The sequence below is a fragment of the Podarcis cretensis genome (assembly GCF_951804945.1).
Source record: "Podarcis cretensis genome assembly, chromosome: 15".
Lineage (NCBI taxonomy): Eukaryota > Metazoa > Chordata > Lepidosauria > Squamata > Lacertidae > Podarcis > Podarcis cretensis.
Window position 1 is genome coordinate 27,797,986 of NC_137185.1, and position 22,525 is coordinate 27,820,510.

The window sequence follows — 22,525 nt, forward strand, 5'->3', positions numbered from 1 at the left end:
ACTCCTTGAACTAACTCCCCATCTCCTTTCACATCCTTACTCCCCCCAAATTTATGCCTTTATTTCTCATACACTCTCTGTCCATGACCCTATTGTTTCTACTCTACCTCCTTCAGCCACCCAAAAGGTCCTTGCTCCTTGGCTGCTCTTTATTCCTGGAGCTGATTCCCACAATATCTGCCTGATACCACCTTCCCTTCTTTTCTCTCCAAACCATCTTGAAAACCAGGTGTGGGAAATCTTTGGCTTCCAGAGTTGCTGTGCTATAACTCCCATCATCATCCCTGGGCATTGGCTATGCTCACTGGAGCTGATAGGAATTGTAGTTCAGTAACATCTGGCTTGGAGTACTGCAATGCGCTCTACATGGAGCTACCTTTGAAGGTGACCCGGAAACTACAACTAATCCAGAATGTGGCAGCTAGACTGGGAGTGGCCACCAGGACCATATAACACCGATCCTGAAAGACCTACATTGGCTCCCAGTATGTTTTTGAGCACAATTCAAAGTGTTGGTACTGATCTCCAAAGCTGTAAATGCCCTCCGCCCAGTATACCTGAAGGAGCGTCTCTACCCCCATCATTCAGCCCAGACGCTGAGGTCCTTCTGACAGTTCTCTCACTGCGAGAAGTGAGGTTACAGGGAACCAGGCAGAGGGCCTTCTTGGTAGTGGCACCCACCCTGTGGAACACCCTCCCACCTGATCTCAAGGAAATAAACAACTATCTGACTTTTAGAAAACATCTGAAGGCAGCCCTGTTTAGGGAAGTTTTTAATGTTTGATTCTATTTTTAATATTCTGTTGGGAGCTGCCCAGAGTGGCTGGGGAAACCCAGCCGGACGGACAGGGTAGAAATAGTAAATTATTATTATTATCTGGAGGGTGAAAGGTTCCCCACACCTACTTAGAACCCATGTTTTCCTTTGGCTAAATCTGGTTGCCCTCACATAGTGGAAGCAAGCCCTCAGGACACGTCACTGCACTTGTTCCAACTGGTCTCTCCTTTTCCTCCTCTCCCTCCGTTCCCCTTCTTTTGCTGCCTCAAACATTCTTGGAAGCTAGACTGTAAATGCACAAGACCTAGAACCTGTCCTTTGTTTACTTACATTTCATTGTGAAGAGGCAGGCACACTGGTGCTGCTTTAAAAATACACACGAGCAATAATATTTTCCCCACAAACGCATTAATTCATGCAGTGCCCTGTTGGGAGTAGCTGTTTGAGCATGCTGAAAACCTCAAAGGAACGGCGACGACACCGAACGCAGCTGTTCCCCTGGCATTTATCTCTTCAGCTCTATGCTTGAGTAAAGCTTTACTCTTTGAGTAAAGTTCGCAACAGTTCCTTTGGCTCTGTGCTTGAGTGAAGGAAAGCAAATACCAAAAGGGAAAAGATCCTCGCCTGCCTATAAGTCAGGCCTGCTCTGCTGAATTGGTGGACAGGCTGTGCTTTATAACAGCCATTATAAGAAACTGACATGCTTCATGTAAATGCTAATCTTTACAATTTGAGGAGACTGGAGATGGAATCATGGATATCCATCATCTTGTCTAGTTAGACTTTTAAAGGAAGCCAGGATTATGCTAGACAACTTTGGACACCGCCCTCTCGCTGATGGAGCCAGCTTCTGTTTAATCATAATTAGTTCAGTGGATGCAATAGCTTAGTTGGTTACAGCGTGGTGCTGATAATACCAAAGTCACAGGTTCGATCCCCATATGTGACAGCTGTATACCTAGTATACCTAAAGGACCGTCTCCATCCCCATCGTTCAGCCCGGACACTGAGGTCCAGCTCCGAGGGCTTTCTGGCAGTTCCCTCACTGCAAGAAGTGAGGTTACAGGCAACCAGGCAGAGGGCCTTCTTGGTAGTGGCGCCCACCCTGTGGAATGCCCTCCCATCAGATGTCAAGGAAATAAACAACTATCTGACTTTTAGAAGACACCTGAAGGTAGCCCTGTTTAGGGAGGTTTTTAATGTTTGATTCTATTTTCAATATTCTGTTGGGAGCTGCCCAGAGTGGCTGGGGAAACCCAGCTAGATGGGTGGGGTATAAATAACAAATTATTATTATTATTATTATTATTATTATTATTAACCAGGCAGAGGGTCTTCTCAGCAGTGGTGCCCACTCTGTGGAACACCCTCCCATCAGATGTCAAAGAAATAAGTAACTATACAACCTTTAGAATATATCTATATATAGGGAAGTTATAAATGTTTGATATTTTATTATGCTTTTATATATGTTGGTAGCCTGCCAGAGTGGCTGGGGCAACCCAGTCAGATGGGCAGAGTACAAATAATAAAACTGTTGTTGTTGTTGTTGTTTCTTCTATGTTATGGATAAGCAAATGCATTTGATTGGAGGGAAGAGATATTTTAGACAAACTTTAAAGCAAAGTAGCTTTTCGACAATTTACAGTACACTCGTGTACTATGTTCTGCGCTTGGAGATTGCTTCAGGTACAATCTACCTTCAAAGAAAAGAAGGGGAACAGAACAGGCTTTTCAGTGGTACAATCCTAAAGTGGTACAATCCTAAGGTAACCTTATTTGGTGCCTGTAAGACAGATGCCTCTCAAAACTCTTAATTTCATCTGAAAGAAGGGCATGCCACATCCCCTGTTTTGTTCATGAATGGTGGAATCCTTTGCATCTATAATGCATTTTCCTATTGAAATCGAAGGCTGGGTCATCTATCCCAGGGTCTGGAGTCTGGCACGGAGCCAGGCAAATTGCAAGTTCCTACATCCATTACAATTTCACATGACAGTTACTTGAAGCCGATCAAGAAAATCTGGAAAGCTCGAAAGACAACACCCATTGGGCAAGACATATGACTCCAAGCATCCTCTGCTTACGAAATGAAATGAAATAGCCTAATATGATTCATCATTGCATTTTCTCTCCCAGAAACATCCGATTCCTTGTCATCTTCCATCAGGGGCTGAAGCTGAGCGGCGCAATGACATCTCATGCATGGGTTTTCCCTCCCTGAAGAGCGATTGAAGCTGATTCCTGGGGTACTTAAAGGACTCGGGGGCACAGGCCCATGACGCAAATTTGCCTTTGGACAAATTAAGATGATGGGGGCTGGGTCTTAGGATATGTATGTGGTTTAAAAGGGAGAGAGAGAGAGAGAGAGAGAGAGAGAGAGAGAGAGAATATGAAAACATAAGGGCATACCCTCCAACTGTCCCGATTTTCCAGGAACAGTCCTAGAATTATGAAAGCCATCCTGGCTGCTGATTTGATCCCAGTACAGTGGTACCTCGGGTTAAGAACTTAATTCATTCTGGAGGTCCGTTCTTAACCTGAAACTGTTCTTAACCTGAGGTACCACTTTAGCTAATGGGGCCTCCCACTGCCGCTGCACAATTTCTGTTCTCATCTTGAAGCAAAGTTCTTAACCTGAGGTACTACTTCCGGGTTAGCGGAGTCTGTAACCTGAAGTGTCTGTAACCCAAAGTACCACTGTATGTCCCTTTTCCCCTCGCCAGTGCTGCCGCTGCCAGGCTCAGAAAGGAGGGTGAGCCAGCTGTGAGGGAACATCTTGTTGCCTCTCCATGGCTTCTGCTGTGAACCTCCTCCCTTGGGCAGCTCGTAGCAGCTTCTGGAGAGTGGGTGAGGAGGAGGAGGAGGAGAGGCTGTGGCTGCTGAGGTCCACAGTCCTGTGTGATGCACTGGCTCTGAGGGGCAGGCAGAGGAAAGGGTGGTCCTGGGTGGGAAGAAAGGTGGAGGGAAGTGGAGCACAAAGAAGTCTTGCTTTGGAGAGGGGAGGATGCTTTGTGCATCTACGTCCAATCTTGCCCCTTTCTGAAATTTATTTATTGGTGTGTGCTTTTCTTTTGCCTTTGGCAAAATTGTTGTGTTTATTCACAACAATCACAAAATCCACAACACTGGCAATAACAAGATTCCATCAGTTTTAAACATGTGCATCAATATAGGCATTCCAAAAGTCTAAATGTGTATCTAAATGAAACCAACTATTGCAGTGTATGAAACTGACGAGCACGCATTCTGAAATAGAAAGGGCAGTGGGATCTTTAGGGGGTGGGTGAGAATGTAACTGATGAAGCATTAAACCCCATGGCTTCCTGTCTGATGTCATTGCAGGTGGAAATGTGTATGCAAACCCGAATGCCATTCATCCAAAGAGAGGTGCAAAATAGGCCATCTCCAAGATTACTCATTTGCAGAAAGAGAAACTCTCCAACCATTTGTACGGACTAAGCGGTACAATATAAAATAAGATCTGGAAAACTGAACCTCCCTTTTAAAATGGCAGCGGAGTCTTTTAAAGTGAAAAACAAGGTGAGCAGGAACCCCCCTCCCCATGTAAACTGAAATGCCTTTGAAAATACACTTGGGGGATATAGAAAGGAATACCATGAAACACATAAATTATCCGTGATAAAACGTTCCTCTTAAATTATATTAGCCTTACCCCAAACACTATGCCCAAGTAAAACCCATCTTTCCAAATCAAGAGAGAGATTTGTCACCGATCTATTTAGATTCAATTTAATCATTTGAGAAATGTCACAAGGAACTGAAATGCCTAAAGATGCTATAACCTCTGGGCACCAGAGGAATTGCCAGTTAGCATATAAACAACATAGCTTTTTGGTGCCCTGTGGCACCAGGGTCAATGTTATTATGCTCATTAGAGTGTTCAGGGACTGAAAGACAACAGCTCACCCCGTGAATTCATCAAAATGAACAATTTACTTTTTTTCTTTCATTCCAAACAGATTTCCTTATATGGCTACCAAGCAACTTAAAAACCTGCTAGAAGCATATGTAAAACTGCATTTCTTGTGCACATCAAAAATGGGAGAGAGAGCGCTTGAAGGCAGCCTGTGTACAAACAGTAAGTGAAGGACCGGTGGCTCATCTGCAATCAATCACAACCACCCTTTCGAAGGGCTAGTGGTCCTGCAAGACTTTATTAATGCACAAAGGAGCTGCACCCTTTCACCATTGAAATGCACTAAACTGGTTGGCAATGCAAGTGAAATATTATTGGCTGTCAGCAGATGGCACCCTTTCCATTTCCTATATCTTTGGAGCCAGCAAAGCCCCCAAACAGGTGTTTTTTTGCAAATTATTGTGTCCTTAAGAAGTTCTAGAGTTTGCAAAGAAAGGAATGGAAAAGCCTTTCCTCAGAGATGAGGAAGAAGCCACACAGGGACACCTGGAAACAGGTGGGCAGGGTAGAAGTGGGCAGTCAAGGTAGGCAGCCAAGGAAATGTATGTCATTACATACAGGTTGAGGTTATCCTAATTTGAATGTTTACACCACTCCAAACAATGTATTCTGTCTGATCTAAACTTTTTTCTTTTCTTTTCTTTTCTTTTAAAAAAGCACAACCCTGTATTATGTGCATTCATATTGCTGACTTAAAATTTAACCACTAGATTTAACACTTGGAATGGGATCTAAAATGCTTAAGGCATTCCCAGTGGGTGTTTTCTTTTAAACAGCAGCCATGACAAGCCCTATCAAACTGCCTTTGATAAACCTTCTTTCATATCAACAAAAAATTATTTCATTTATTTCACAGCATTTGGTTGTAATGAAACCTCCTAGTGGTTTTGCTTAATGGATTTCTACCTGCTATGGAACACTGTGGAAGCCAGTCTCTTCCCCCTTCCCCTCCTTTTTTAAATAAAAAAAAGTTTTTATTAATTTTCATTTGTCACATCACACATAAAACAACATAACTCACAACCATGTTGCTTAAACCTGTCAAATTAAGGGCTTTTCACCTTGCAAATTAATTCTAGATAATAGTAAGAAAAGGCCATACCCTAAACTTCTGATCTTCCAGTTCTATATCAGTCCATGGTTTTCCTCCTGGAACTTGAATGAAAGACACAAAATTCCTGACTTGGAACACCTTCTAATATGTAAACAAATGGGGAACTCCCAGACCTCCCTTGTTGCCATTATTATACAATATCCTGCTGCATCACAGAACTTTCTCTCCGCTATGAATGAATTTACCCAATTTTAAGCTGTGGTCTCTTCGGGCAGCTGCAGAACCAGCTTCAGAGCAGGGGCCCAGCCTTAGTCCCTCATAAGTGAGCATTGATTACATTTGACATTTGAATATTCAAAATCTGGATTTGCATCTTGAAGGTCTGCTGGGTTTCCAAACTGGTACACAATTTCATAGCGTAGAGGAAGCGGACAGAGAGTTCTTGTTTTTCTCTCTCCCTCCCTCATCATCATTTGAGAACCCAGTGAGGGTCGTCCAATGAAACTGAAGGCCAGGAGCTTCAGAACAGGCAAAAGGAAGGACTGTATCAACAGCGTTACTCAAATGTGACCTAGAAGCAAATTAGCCTCCCAGGCTTTGTTGCAGCCAAAACTCTTCTCCAAATGAAATGGCAATTAGTGACTGGGACCCAGGCATTTCCCCCCCCCCCCCAGCCCTGTCATCTGTCCAGTGGGAAATTAGTCACATCACAGAGGTCACTGAGCAGCCGTTAGACTGGCGGCAGGTTGGTGGCATTCATCCTTCCATCGTTGCTGCTGCAGACTGGCTTGATGCCAGGGTCCTCAGAAGTCAAAAGACTCTGTCTCATGCCATCCATCAGTTGAATTGTCCAGCAGCCATGCATTATGGGATTTATCTGGCCACACATTTTCCAGAGGAGTTAATTGTCTGCTGTCAAAAGGTGGTGATTGCTTCCGTGTGCTTTTCGGGAAGCCGGCAATATGGATCGCTTGCTCTGGGACGCAGGTGGGGTTGCAAAATTGCCTGCACCCCTGCCAAAATCCTCCATCAAGAGGCCTGTTCAGGTATGTTATTGTTGCATCTTTGAGCCAAAGTGCTGTCACTTCTTATGAATGTTCTCATAATGACACCCCAGATTCATCATAAAACTCACATAGCTGAAGCTCCTTCAATGGCAAGAGCAGGAGTTAAAAAGCTGGTGGTATCTGCAAGAGGGTTTTGTATCAATAGATAGTATCCATCACTGAAGGCCTTTAATACAATGTTTGGATAGTTATGCTTCAGGTATGCATCTGTCTTTTATTCCAGGTTTTGATTCGGCAACCATCATTCAGGATTCGAGTCTTCATTATGTTCTTCTGTCCTTGAAGACGGTTCAATGGCTTCTGCTGCTACAGAATGTGCTAACTTGCTTTCCTGTGGGGAGGGGAATGTATTGTGCCATTGCTGCAGCATTTCTTGCTTCCTTTAACATTGCAGGCACAATTCAATTTGATGTGCTTAACCCTTAAGGTAAAGGTAAAGGTAAAGGGACCCCTGACCATTAGGTCCAGTTGCGGATGACTCTGGGGTTGTGGCGCTCATCTCGCTTTACTGGCCAAGGGAGCAGCATACAGCTTCTGGGTCATGTGGCCAGCATGACTAAGCTGCTTCTGGCAAACCAGAGCAGCGCATGGAAATGCCGTTTACTTTCACGCCGGAGCAGTACCTATTTATCTACTTGCACTTTGATGTGCTTTCGAACTGCTAGGTTGGCAGGAGCAGGGACCAAGCAATGGGAGCTCACCCCGTTGTGGGGATTCGAACTGCCGACCTTCTGATTGGCAAGCCCTAGGCTCTGTGGTTTAACCCACAGTGCCACCTGCAACCCTATGCTTAACCCTATGATGGCTCAAATATAGTTGGCTTTTATGGGCCTTCACAATGACCTCTGTATGTCAGGGGCTGGGCAGAGGAGGAGGAGGAGTGGTGGAGACCACCTCCCCATCCTGACCCTTCCAGGGAGGAGGAGGAAGAGGAAGACAGTATAGATTTACAACAGTGGTTTGCGGGAGGTCACAGCTCAGAGGTAGATGAGGGGGAAAGTGGGGAAATAATGGGAGAGGAGGAGCAGGCAGAGCTGGAACAGCAGCTGGCTGACATGGTGTCACTGGAAAGCATTCCAGACCCACCATCTCCCAGACCCAGGTGAGCCTTAAATGTAGGAGAGCCAACAGCTCGAAGACAGAGGACACTTAGCAGCACCCATAGAGGAGATGAGGAGGAGGAGGTGGAGATTCACTTGGGACAACACCATTGAATCAGTTTTATAATGAATGATTTTAGAGTGTTGTGTTGTGTTGTGTTGTACTGTTGTACTGTTATTGTTGTTAGCTGCCCTGAGCCCGGCTTCGGCTGGGGAGGGCGGGATATAAATAAAATTTATTATTATTAAATTTATTATTATCCAACTGACTGGGTTCTATAGCCTCTCTCTGTAAAATTTGAAATAAAAAGGACTGTAAGAAACTTCCTTTGTCTTTATACTTTCCTGGGCAACCAGCCGGGAGCCGCTGACAGCAATCTGACACTGTCCCTGTGTTTTACGCTGGTCTTCCTGAGAAGCCTAGAGCAGGTCATAGTCTTGGTTTCATGGGGCAGATTTGAAGGGTGGTCCCATGTAGGGTAGGGCTGGTGAAACATCTACAGTCCTCCAGATGGCACTGGACTCTATCTCCCATCAGCTCCAGCCACCTTGGTCAGTGACCAGGAAATATGAGTGTTGTGGTCCAGCAGCATCTAGAGAAGTCTTCCCATACCTGCTTTAAAGAACCATTCTTGGTGGCTGAACTTGGTGCTTATGCAACTATCTTCTTCCATTGGATGAAAAAAGTCAGGCCCAAATAGCTTCTATAAGTGATATAAGATCTCCTTTTATCATGTCTTGGATCTTTGAAGATAGAACAAACTGAATTATTGAACAAAATCTGCCTCTAAAACCAAAATCTTAAGAAGAATCTTTACTTGATACCAACTTTAATTATGCCTTAATTATTAGGTTTGGCCTAATTAAACAGTATGGGCTTTAACCTGCCCTCCTTTGTTTTCGAAAGCTGTGTAATAATAACCCTCTAACGAAAAGGTCATGCTCTAGGTAACAATTGAGCTGGGAAGTTCAAGGAAGATCTGGAGCAATAAGTTACTTAAGTATGTCCACAGAGATTTGTAATAATAATAATTTATTATTTGTATTGTTTCCCCAGCCACTCTGGGCGGCTTCCAACAGAGACAAAGCCATTCAAGCTGGTTCTAGCCTAAGGGCCTGATAAAGATGTCTAGAGGGCCACATTCATTCCCAGGTCCTGAGCTTCTCCACCCTTGATCAACACCAACTGCATATGTTGGAGAAAGAGGCATGGGGTTGAAAATCTTTGTGGGGAGCTATGTGCTTGCTGTATGCAAGGTTTTTTAGAATGGGGTCCATATCATTGCCAAAGATCAATTACCATGTGCCACCACACTTTGTCATCTGATCTAATTTGGGGTGGGGTTATCCAGATGAAGAGGGCAGGGCCAGATCAGTACTGTGGAATTCTAGGTAGGGAGTCAGGGTGTGTTACCCTTTAAGGAGCCACAAGACTCTTCATTGTTGCTGCTGCCACAATCTCTCCCCTCTAGTAATGGTTAAATTCCTAGCTACTGAAATGTAAGCAAGCAGTTCTTTGCATAAGAAGTGGGGGAATCAACATTAGCAGAGCTTAGGGTGGGGGCATGAATGAAGATTACAGACCCCTGTCTGTGAGCCATGGATTGTTCACTTGCTGCAGAAGGTGTGTGTGTGTTCAATAAGCCATTCTTGGCCAGCAATATAGACAGATGGGCAACCAGAGGGCTATTTGTCCCCCCCCTCTCTCTCTGCTAAGATACTTACAAGAAAGGGTTGAGCAGCTTGTTAATTTGTTTGTTTTCCTTCCCTCCACAGATTAATAACATTTCTGTTGTCTCTGCTCCCAAGCTTCCATCCCTGGGAGTGGTTTGAGACAATCTCCATTGTCTTGTCAGTGAATTACGCATCACCGCAATTATGTGTTTGCTTCTTGTCAGGGTTCTTGTTGCCATTGTTGAGCTACTGGAAGAAGACAGACATCAAGCAGAGAACTGGGCGAGGCCAATTGATTGTTCAACTGCACAGTTTTCTTGACTTCAAGGGAAATGTGAAAAAGCGAGACTGCTCTGAGCATGTCCAGAGTGCCTTTTTTTAAAGGCCTGGCAGCAATGTTTAGAAATGAAAAAGGAAGATGCGAAATTGCCCCCACCCAGTGTGAGACCATTGGCCATCAATTATCTGTACCAGGTCTAGCCAACCTGCCACCTTTCAAGGTTACTGGACTCCATCTCCCATCATGCCCAGCCAGCATAGCCAATGGTCAGGGATGGTGGGGCTTGTAGTTTAGCACCATGTGGTGGACAGCACACTAGCTATCCCTAGTCTGCACTGATGGCAGCAGAATCTTGGGTTGAGAGAGATGTACCCCAAACCTGCTACTTGCTGAGTCCTCCTGTGAAATGAGGAAGGCAAGTGTTTGAACCGGAAACGTTATGCAAACCAAACTGAATGATGGCTCCTCGTTTATTGCCATTTTGGCAAGGGTCCATGTTCCCTGCAGTAACAGAAGTGTAAGATGGGCAGTGAAACCTGAGAGCTTTGGGGTAAGCAGGTGAGAATACTGGCGGAGGGGTTTGTGTTCCTGTGTGTGTTAAAAGGCAAGAGAGTGATTGAAGATCCAATAGAGGGCAAATAAGGAGGGAGATTAAGTGGAGAGTTTTACTAGGAAATAATTGTTTTCTATATACACTAATTGCAGTGCACTTGTAAAAACTGCCCTCATAAGCTAATCTGCTGTTAGATTTTTCTTTATGTGTTTTTAATGAATTAGCAATAAAGATGTCTCTTCTTGCCGCTCCCACAAATGGTTCCAGAGCAGGAGAGAGGGCAGAAGGATAAGGCTTGCTGGTCTTGCCAGCCAGCAACGGAGGCAGTGCAAGTCACAGCGTCCGATTTTCACCCATCGACTCAACTCACTATGGCTCCTGCAACCCCATAAATGGTGCTCCTGGGGTTTGGGGGCATCTCTGGTGATGAGGAGGATTGGACATAAGGGCAACCCCTTGCAGTAGGTAGGGAGGATAGGAAAGAACCCATTTTGTGTCTGGGTAAACACAGCCCTCTAGTGCAAAGCCACCATTGGGCAACCGTATGACTCTATTAGCTGCAGATGCTCCTCCATATCCAAATCCACATATGTCGACAGACAGTTCAGTGGGACTGCACCCTGTCTCCCACAACTGGATATACGGAGAAAAGCCACCTACCACCCACACATTGCTCTCACTGGACCGGGATGTTCCCTGCTTGTCACCGGGTGATTCATGCTTTTGGGGCCAGAATGCAATGGCCTTTGCTTCCACTGAAACACAAAGCAAAACAAACAGGCCGTGTGCTTTAGCAAGGGATTCCGTTGTCAGATTGCATAGGGATGTTGCTAGATGATGAGAAGATTCAGATTGGCAGGAGTCAAGGAGTTGCCGGTGGCAGATAACAAGGGACGGGAGCGTGAGGAGTACGAGGTTGCTTCATCTGTCCAAAGGGCTTAGAGCACACGTGGGCATGCAAAGCCTCTGTCACTCTGCTAAAGTGTTTTGACACCCTGGGAGAGGTAGGGATTCCTTTCTAGGTCACCGGCCCATTCACATCCTTCCCTAAAATTCTGACAAGAATGTCTGCATTGCCTGCAGGTGTCACCTGGGATGAGAACCTCCAGAAATTTCTCTTTGTGAGCTTTCGGTGCAGGCAAGCAAACAACCCCTCCCACAAGTGTATCGAAAAGTGTAACGAAGGGTTGCCCCTCCACTCTACATTTGTCCATTTGCCTGTGTCCTATGCCAGAGATCACCCAGATTGGGCACATTCCAGGGGCCAGAAATCCACTGAATGGACTGCACCACCATCCTCACTTCTCATGCCGTCTGCCTGTGAAGCCCCAGGCACTCCTCACACTGTTAGGGCTCTTTCCTCCTTCTTGACTCATCTGGAAGGTGCAGAGGTATTTGAAAAAGTGGAGGGAGAGGAGGCCCAGCATTGCTCACAAAGTGTGAGGTCTTGACCCTTCCCCATAACTCCTCTGCAATTCAAAGCCAAGGCCTGGGGGTGTGGCCATTCTGTGTCAGGCTTTGGGAAAGGTTGTAACGGGCCACCCAAGAGAGGTGGAATGGCCCCCAAAGCTTCAGACCAGAGAATCTAGTAGTGGGGCCCCACTGCCAATAGTCTGCAAACTCTACCTCCAGTTCTGTGGGAGCTTGAGGATCATGAGTATGCCAACAGAAACCAGGTCAAGAAGCAAGTTTTCTGGACCTTGGACAGCGCCTAGGACCTTCCCACCCCTTTAGGACACTGTTCAGTGAAATGGCCTTTCCTGCTTCGTCAGAACGCTTCAAAGAGGGCCAGATTTCATGAAGTGAACATGCTGTTGCTGAGGTTTTTTTAGGATTTTACCCCAGGACATATACTGCCATGGGAGGCAGATTAAATCGACCGGTGGGCCGGATTAGGCCCCCGAAACGGAATTTGGACATGCCTGGGGTAGAGGATGTTGGGTACATGTTATTAAGGAAACCATGGGCCACCTCACCCCTTCAAATCCTCTTCCACCCAGGCAGAATGAGCTAATGCTATGATTTCATTTTGCATTAACTGAAATGAAATGTGTGCCTGCTTCTTGGGAGGACTGTGTTGTCTATGTTAGGGAGGGAGGGACCTGTCAGTTTTGGTTCCTTTAGGTTTCTCATTTTTTCTCTAATCCCCATTTCCACATTAGATCATGAATATATATATATTTGTGTGTGTGTGAGAGAGAGAGATAATCTATACACATTTTGTGTGCAATTCGGTCTAATAAATGCATTTTTGCAAGCAATTTTCTTCAATATAATGCATTTTTGTACACTATTTTCCACTAAAATAAACGTTATTTTGTGTGCACACTTCTTTTTCGGTTGGAAAACAATGTCACCAACCTTGGAGAAGGGCACATTTTGAAGAGTAGCTCTGTTTCCATTTGCCAAGGGCCAATTTGGTAAGTTTGCCTTACTATGCAAACAGAATGAGTATCTCCTATATCCCTAGACTCTGCTATGCAGCCTTGTGTGGCTTCCTCTCCCCCCACCCTTCCCAAAGAGTCCCAGACCCCAAAACAAGAGCTCCCCAGTTAGAGTCTCAGCTAATGCTGTTAGGATAGCCCTTCCCTGACTGGAAGAAACTCTGAAAGACTTCCCCATGGCTTCCAGCATCAGCTAAAGCTGAATCAAAAAGACAGGAATCAATTTACACAGAGGGACTACACACTCAGTCTGGTGGGAGGTGCAGGCGGCTGCTGTGTACGTTGTAAGGAAATAAAATATTTTTCGATTGATTATGAGTTGCAAATGGCACTTGAGTGATTCCCCTCTGACTCGGCCCGGCTTGATATGCCCCCTGGGCTCCCTATCCATCCAGGCCCTGTTTTATTCACTTCTGCATTTGCAACAAATATTTTATGCATGCTTATACAATTTGTTGTTGTTGTTTGTTTATGACCTGTGCTGGCACTAGATTCCCAGTGTAAATGAAATACGACATGGCAGTCTTGTAGTGGGCTGACATGCATTTAATACATATGTAAATCCGTCTCCTTGGACAGAGTGTCATATAAATATCGTTAACAGAATGTTAGGGTCTGTTTAGCTCACAAAGGCAGGCTTCTTCCTTTGGTATTCTTCTCCTGGCACCTTAGAAAGCATGGCACAAAGCTGCAGAGGAGAGCCTTGGCTTGCAAGGTGGTTGGGTGCAGATTGGCTGAGCTACTCTGGGAGGCTGGTGGGGCAGGGAGAAAAGGGGGTTATAGTGTTGTGTACACCCCAATCGCTGAGTGGCAAGAGACTTCAGGAATGCTTGCATCTATCCAGAGTTCAGTTTCCTTGGAATGAAGGCCAGTGGAGGCTGCGGTGCCCTCACAATATATAGTTTTATTTACACATATATGCAACCTGAGCACAAGACGGAGGCAGGGCCATCTTACCCATAGGCGCTAGGGGTGCGGGGCACCCGGGCATCAGACTCTCAGGGGTGCCAGGCTGAGAGTCCAGGGCCCGAGAGTTGAGTCTGGGGAAGAGCCCGTCTGTTGGTTGGAGCACTGTGGTGGGCTCTTCTGCTGCGGGTGGCTCTGCACCACGAGTTCGGGGGCAACCAAGCCAGTGAGACGCTGAGGCAGCTGGCCGGCTCCACAGTCCTGTACACCTGGGACTGGGCAACTGGGGGGGGGTGGATCTTTGCACCCTGGCGCCGCATATGCTTAAGACAGTCCTGGACAGAGGGGTTCACAGCACTAATACCTCAGCAGATCTTGTATTTCCATTAGGTTCCCAAGGAGATCCCGAAGGCATAGGCCAGCACAGAGCAAAACAAGCTTACAGCATCATCCAAAACTCATGCACATACTGTCCCCCTTGGCTTATTGTACTCCATCCTAGGATGACATGGCATCCAGCCAGGTGTGGTGGGAAAAGCCTGTTCATTTGTCTCTATGGCAACAGGGCTCATTTTTGGACATGGAAATGGTGGTACTTAACTGGCCAACTAAGGCCATTGTCTTCTGAAGAAATGGTTTGAGCAGTTCAGTAGCCATTTCTACTAGATTCTAAGCCTCCTTGATGCTGAATCACTGGCCTGGATGGGGCCCACAGATATCATTTAGACTGCCCCCCCAATTGATAACAATACTTTTGAAGGTATTATACCATTAAAGGAAGGGATCCCATCCCCGCTCTGTTTCAAAATGCTTGAGATTACTCATCAAGAAAACCTCTTATCACTTCAACACACCATTGTGTCAGTTAAATGGACCTCGATCCTTCTAGATATGCGTGACAAAGACATAGTCCAGGATCCTTTGCATAAAAAAATGTGTGTTTGTGTGCCAGTTTGTTCTTTGAAGTTCCAATTTATAAAACTATAAATCTACAGCTGCAGCAAGAGGATTCATAGACCAGACCACCTGCCAGTTGTTGTTGAACTCCCATTCCCATCAACCCCACCTGGCACAGCCAATGGCTATGGGATGATGGAAGTTGGAGTCCAAAACAGGCTTCCCTCCATGCTGAACTTCTGGCACTTGGTGAAGACTGTTTTCTTTCAGCAGGCATTTTAAGTCAGTTTCCCCAATATTATGCTTAATTTTAACTGATTTTATAGTCATTGTGCCTTTTGCATCTTCACTACATGCTGCCTAGCCACTGCGGCATTAAGAGATATATAAATGGTTGAAATAATAAAACTAAGAAAACTAAATTAAAATCTGGAGGGCACAGGGTGTTTTTGAGGATTTGGCTTCAGCATTCTCCTCACCACCACACAAACAAAGTAAATATTTGGGCATTTTCTTTCCCTGACTTTCCCAGCTGTTTCATCTGCAATTTCACAAAAGGAAATGGATTGTTCTTCTGCAGTTTGTGAACCTATTGAATTACACCACCCAAGCTAAGAGAGGCTGAAAAATCAAGAGGTCTTTCCAGTTGGGAAAACTAAATTAATTCCAGGTTTAATGTGAGAGTTTTAGCATGGATCCCACCCTCTCCCAGCCAGCCAGCCTGGAGAAGCATCCCTTTGTGGAGTGGCTGTCCTTTGGAAGACAGCGGATGCAGCCTGGAAAATAAAGAACTCGCCACGATAGAATCTGAAACCTCGGGCGCCTTTTGTTTTCCATTGTTGGTGTTGATGATACCCTTTTGCTGGAATAACTCACCAACACTGACAGATAAGCTTTTAGGGTAGTGAAATCTTGGTGACACTTTAAGTGCCCCAAATGACAATACAAGGACGTGAAAAATTATCCTGCACACGCTCCACACAACAGGCTTGTCAAAAGCGCTGATGTCGCTGGGGAACTGAGGTTCCTTCTGCTGATGGGCAAGTTTCCCACCCACTCAGTGGGGCTATCATTACAATACCTTCCTCAAAAGTGGTTGTCAGGTCTGTCAAGTAATCACCTGCAATGGCTCTTTGGAAAACGGCATCACCTCCCTCCCTCCCTCCCTGCCTCCTCTCCTGCCATTCTTTGCAGGAAAACTCTGAGGTGACTTTTCAAAATCTGGGGGTCCCTTGTGCACACTCCCCTCCCTGGGCATCACCAAGAGGATCTCTCCTCCTCCTCCATCATCCCAGCCCCTCCACTTAAAATGCATTTCCAGAAGTGATTTAGAGAGGCCCGGGAAGGAAATGGAACAGACTGATCTTGCTCACACAACAGATTCCCTGAAGGTCCTTATTCAAAATCCTCAATTTATCTGGTCATTAGATCTAATTAAATTCCTAAGACTTGGAGGCCTGATGAGTGAGTATTGCTTTTTTCCCCCTCACCAATTAAAATGGAAGAGATTAAAAAATGCCCTGAATGCTTTGTCCTTGCCATGGTTAATTGTGGAGGGAGGGGAATGGGTGTGTGCAAAAGGCTCCAGAGAAGGAAGGAAGGTAATAAAGGAATAAAGGAATAATTTCTTGGCCTAAAGTTGAATTTCCTGGCCAAAAAAAAAAAAAGGATAGAAAATCCTTTTGAATTCTCTCAGCAAATTCCCGAGGGGGGATTGTCGCTATCTGTCACAAGAAATACAAGGCGTATTGTGGAAGGTGGAGCTTCTTCTGAACCCCCTCAAAATAACAATATCATAGCAACCACTAATTATGGCTCCCAGGAGATGCTTTGGTTAAGCAGGGAAATCCAAGATACTCTTGATTTGCGAAACACAAAGCATTTTGGGATCTATATAGCTCTATGTATCTCGTTCCTGAACAGCTTCAGCCGCTCATTTTTGTGAAATTTGTGACAAGCTCAGAGATCATGGTCATGGTGGGTCCAATGAAATTCTGTTGATAACATCTTACAGGGACATGCTCTGTTCTGCTAAATAACGTGCATTGAATGGAGACATGCTCTCTTTGTAGGTCCTGAACTTGCAGCACCTCGATTTTGTTGGGTGAATCACTTGGAAGGCCTGGAAGACTTGGAAACATTAAGGAAGGTACAACAGTTGTTACCAATGTTGTGGTGTCCGTATGGATGCCCTGCAGGAAGACTGGATGTGCTGCTGGCAAAATGATCCTCAGGTAGTGAAGTGGTGGGAGGCAAATGGTTATCTGCAGTGCTTTTTTCTGGGGGTACTCAGTACCGACTTTTTAAAAAATATATGTTAAAAGTGTGACACTTCCTGTAACTTCATGAGGAGTACTGGCACCTTTTTCTATTAAGAAGCATTGGTTATTTGGAGTGGTTAGAATTGGGGAGGTAGATAAAAAGCAACACAAGAGAATCTAGGAAGTGGGGAGCATAAAGGAAGACTGAAGAGGTAGGGCTGCATTTGCACAGCAGTTTATTCCAGTTCTCCAAAATTTCTGCATGATATTTGAGCTTTTGCACAATGTAAACACCACTTCAAGAAAACTAATGGAATAGAGTGCATGCTTAGCACTCATTTATGTGTTATTTGGTTCCAAAAACAACAACAACAACACCTGTTTGCAGCCCACTTACTGGGAGTAAAGTGACAAAATTTGGGGCGATATCACAGCATACAATTCCCTCCCCCTGCTGTTTTCTTGGAGGAATCATGGGGGAACAGAAGCATGTGCAGAAAGGGTGAGGGAGTGGCGATGTCTAATGACGTTAGTTGTTTTGTCCCACCACTCTCACTGCTGTGAATGAAATTTAGCATGGGATGCCTTTGTATTGGTCAAAAAGCTACAGATCCATAACACGACAGTGTGGAAAGAACATTAGGAAACAGGACAGAGGCACTAGCATTATAATGAGGAAAACTGAGGCAGTATTCCCAATGCACTCAAGATGCAGATACAGTTATAGCCAGGCTGGGGAAATCCTCCACCCAGATGCTCAAAGGGCTGTTCAGTGAGCATTTAGGAATGAACAAAGCTCCTCTGCAAAATCTCCCTCATATGAAGACTCGTTGGGCTTCTTTCTGAGGAGGGACCTCCACATCAATTTTGCATTTCTCTTGATTCTGCAGTGCAGACGGACAGAAGGGTAGCAATTTCTGTGGGTCGACATCTTTTCCTTCATGCCAGTCCAAGCTCACCTTCTGATCCCATTGGCAGTGGGGAAGATCCTGAAACCTGGACTGTCATCTTCACCAACTGCAAGGACCAGGAGGCTTTGCTTGTGTGCACATCCCTCCATGGATCCCTTTAGAGTTGTGTTTACTTGTATATCTTTTATACTTGTATGCATTTTGAGAGTAAGCTGCTTTGGGAGCCCATCTAGGCTGAAACAGATAAAGAAGGTGACATTTCCAGGGCAGCTGTAATTTCCAAGGACATTTCATAGAAGGCACCGGTCCCTGGTAAGCATGGGGACCTCTGGTAGTTTGGGAGCAGGCTGGTAAATGCTTTCATTTGCCTGTTTGCAAGGTTCCCAACCCGTACGAGTGGGGAAAGGCCGTATCCAGCCTCCTCAAAGCATCAGGGATCACTCACCCTTGACAACCTTACATCTCCATGCCGGTTTTTGAGTGACAGATGAGAAGGAGATGTGGATAAATTGCCAGGTGTCAGAGCGGTGTTTTATCTGTGGCTCTGAAGGAGCTTTCGGTGTATGTATGAGTTTTGTCTGGAGTGAGCAGTGCCAAATGACAATCAAGTGTCAAGTAACACTGGGGCGGGAGCAGCAGCGAGGATTAGCAACAAATGGAGATGCAGTCGGGACCTGGAGGAAGGAAGAGGCCAGGGCCACGGATGGGAAGCAAAGGAATCAGCATAAGGAAGGCAGAGCAGCTAGAGGGTGCTTGTCGGACAAGCTGTTGAGTTGATACACAAGTCCCATAGTCCAGCCAGATGCCATTTTTGGAATGGCGTTTCAAAATGATTCTGGGCCAGCTATCATATAAAGTCCATGTGCACCAACTTGATCACTGTACACTAACAGTTGTACACATGTACACAGTCATCATTTGGCGATCACAATCAAGCAGTGATGGGATGTTGGTGGTAACGCCACCAACACATCTGTCATGCCAAGCACAATGCTTTTTTTGGCAGCTGGTTTGCACGTTGAAAGAAGCCCCATGCAGGCATTTAGTTACACCATTCTCTCTTAAGGAAAAGGAGCATAGTGGTGAGAGGTTCCCCCCCCCCTTTCCATGCCCGAGGTCCATGAGTACATGTGAATCGTGTCTCTATGCATGGGTCACTCTGAAGATTTCCTCCTGCAGGTGTAGAAAGCCAATATGAGGCAATGGCTAATTTTTTCACAGGGTGGAATCTACACACATATAAAAAAACACTGTGAAAAATGCTTTTTAAAAAAAGTTTTGAAAAATACATTGAATTTGGCATAGCTCCCTGTTGCCATCTAGTGTCACATTTGTATATTGCACTTTACAACACATTTAAAAGTTTTATTTGCAGCTGTATTGCTGTGTCCACAATGTCACGTGTACAGAAGTGACACTGAATGTCTACACAGGTTAACACATCTACAGAAATCTCATCATGGACATGCATGTGTGAACATGCCCTTGTTGTACAGACTGTACAGACTGAGTCCTCTGCAGAGCATTGCATTTTTGCTGAAGCATGGTTAGGTGGTGCCCTAATGTTCCTTAGGTATTCTATGTGCAATAGGCCATTCATTCACACATGCAAATCACTTCTTGATCTAGAAGCCTGCCCCCCTGAACTTGCTACAATTGCCTGATCTTTGAAGGTTTTTTTGGTTGCTTCCTGAATAAAAAGGCCCGTTTTCTAAATTCCAAGGTTTTACTTGGATGTTCTGCAACTTAGTCAGCATGATTGCTGTCTCCTTATCACAAGACGGGCACTGTGAGCTGCCGGATGCCCAGTGGCAAGTCGAGGAAACTGATAGCCTGGCCAAGCATGAAGAGCAGAAAAACTATCCACGTCACAAGAAGATTGCAAGAGGAGTGCAGGATAAGAGCGAGGGAGCCTCTGTGTGTGGCTGCATGTTCTAATGCCTCGTGGAAGGTGCTTCTGTACTTTCTTGAAGGAGAAAGCATTGCTTGTAGGCCATGGATCAGGTCCTGTGAATGTCTGTGCACCTCAGCACCCAGTCCCCACACCCTCTAATCTGTGCGTATTCTAGAGAACACTGTTGCGTTCCACCCCAATCTCTGAGCAGTGCGAGATTCCAGGTGCTTACCCCAGGTTCGGTTACCTGGGACTGAGGGACAGCAGAGACTGTGGTGTCTTTATGATATATGGCTTGTTTTCACATCTATACAACCTGGAATCTTAGAATTGTGGCCTTGGAAGGGACCCCAAGGGACATCTAGCCCAACCCCTTGCAATGCAGGAATCTCAGCTAAAGCATCCATGGCAGATGGCCACCCAACCTCTGCTTAAGGAACCTCCAAGGAAGGCGAGTCCACAACCTTCCGAGGGAGACTGTTCCACTGACAAACAGCTCTTACTGTCAGAAAGTTTTCCCCCTGATATTTAGTCGGAATCTCCTTTCTTGTAGCTTACCATGGAGGGGCTCTCAGCATTAACATCCCAGAAGGTCTTGCTTCCCTCATCATCAAAGTCTTGGATTCAAGCAGACATCAAGCATGGCTCTCCCTCTCTGGCGTCTGCCTGCTTCTAGCAGTGCCGCATACCACACCACTCTGGCAATTGTTCTCCTCACCACCAGCCAGGTAAGGAAAGGGGCCACCCATTTATTCTTTGGCAGAGAACAAATCTCCTTTGTTATATGGGCAATTGTTTACATGGGGTTGTGTTCAGTGGTCTTGCATAAGCCTGTTCTCCCCTCGTTCCACCCTCATCTGACCTGAATCAGAATTCAGCCCTGAAGGGGATATGAAGTGGAGGAGACAGCAAGGTCCAAGGAAGCAAAGGAAGTTGAGAAAAGGAGGGAAAAGTTAGAAAGGTGATGGAGTAGGGGGGGGGGACCCTATAAAGCAGAAGAACAGGAGATGAGGGACATTGTTGGCAGGTAGGGTTACCTGTAGTGATGTAGGGAAGTGAGAGCTGGACCATAAAGAAGGCTGATCGCCGAAGAATTGATGCTTTTGAATTATGGTGCTGGAGGAGACTCTTGAGAGTCCCGTGGACTGCAAGAAGATCAAACCTATCCATTCTTAAGGAGATCAGCCCTGAGTGCTCACTGGAAGGACAGATCCTGAAGCTGAGACTCCAATACTTTGGCCACCTCATGAGAAGAGAAGACTCTCTGGAAAAGACCCTGATGTTGGAAAAGATTGAGGGCACAAGGAGAAGGGGACGACAGAGGACGAGATGGTTGGACAGTGTTCTCGAAGCTCCCAGCATGAGTTTGACCAAACTGTGGGAGGCAGTGGAAGACAGGAGTGCCTGGCGTGCTCTGGTCCATGGGGTCACGAAGAGTCGGACACGACTAAACGACTAAACAGCAACAACAAAGGGTTACCTGTTGTGCCTTCCTCCCCCAAGAAAGCCCTGCTGTAATTGATCCGAGCTCCAGGTGAGCTACATAGGAAATGAAGTGTTGGTGGACCAAGAGACCAGGGGAAGGATGGGTAGGAGAAGCCATGGGTTAGAGTGGTAAATTGAACAGAGAAGGAGAAGCCAGGATTCCTGCACCTTTAATAATTGTGGAGGATTTCAGCAGGTGTAGCTTGCATGACAACCTATACTCGCTGAAATTCCCTCTTCTGTACAACTTCTTGTTGTTGGCATATGTCCTGAGAGACAACGGAGCCAGACTGCATCTAGGGTGCAAGCCTGGGCAATATAAATGGATGTCTTGGGCTGCCCAGATGACAAAACCCCCTCTTGGCCTCTCTGATGTGGTCCAAAGGAAAGCAGAGCAGTACGTTTGGCACCAGCTTGGCTGCAGGAGTTGACGGACGAAGGAGTACAAGGCACCATGCAACTGTCTTAGGGACTCCACTATTTGCTTGTCCACTCAATCTGCTGGAGCTTGTTTTTGCATGCAGTCCCAAATTCACTGAGGGTTTGATGGGTCCATCAGCTACCCTCACCTGGTTTAGCCAGCCAGTTGAAGCCATTCCCAGGGTGTGACTGCTGACAAATTTTGGGAGCCACAGGTGAGGCTGAGTGCCAGGTGGGGACCAAAGGTGGACAAGCCCAGAAGGAACACAATGTGTCCCCCACCAGAGGTACTACCCCTCCCCTAACACCTCAAATGGCCCATCTGTAGGACTAAGTAAAGAATTGTTGTTGTTTTGCAAAGGCACAAAAGTCACTGCACAATGTCCTTTCTCGGTGGGGAACTGTTTCTTTGCCAGTCTGCACTGCTCACTGCAGTTCTGCAGGTGGAGCTCTAAGATCACAAGACCCCCTTGCTGCCTCTGCTCTCGCCTCCTCGAACAACAGGAGCAGACCATCACTGCACCTACGGCTGGGTATTCTGAAAATGACTTCTATGAAATCTCAGGCTTGATACGCTATCAATTTTTCCAGATGCCTTTTCAATATCTGTCTGGAGAACTGTATGAAATTACAGTAAGTGCCACAGCTTGGCATGCCATCATATGGTGGCCAGAGAACAAAAAAACAAAAACAAAATAAAATGATGAAAAAAAATCAATGAAAAGAAAATGGACCAAAAAGAAAGCACAGCCCACGATGGAATGGGTGGCCACTGATTCGATACTTGCCTTGTCATACAAATGCAGGTCTTTTCGAGATGCAGAGAATCTCTTGGGTGTGCTGATTGCACCAGCTTCTAAG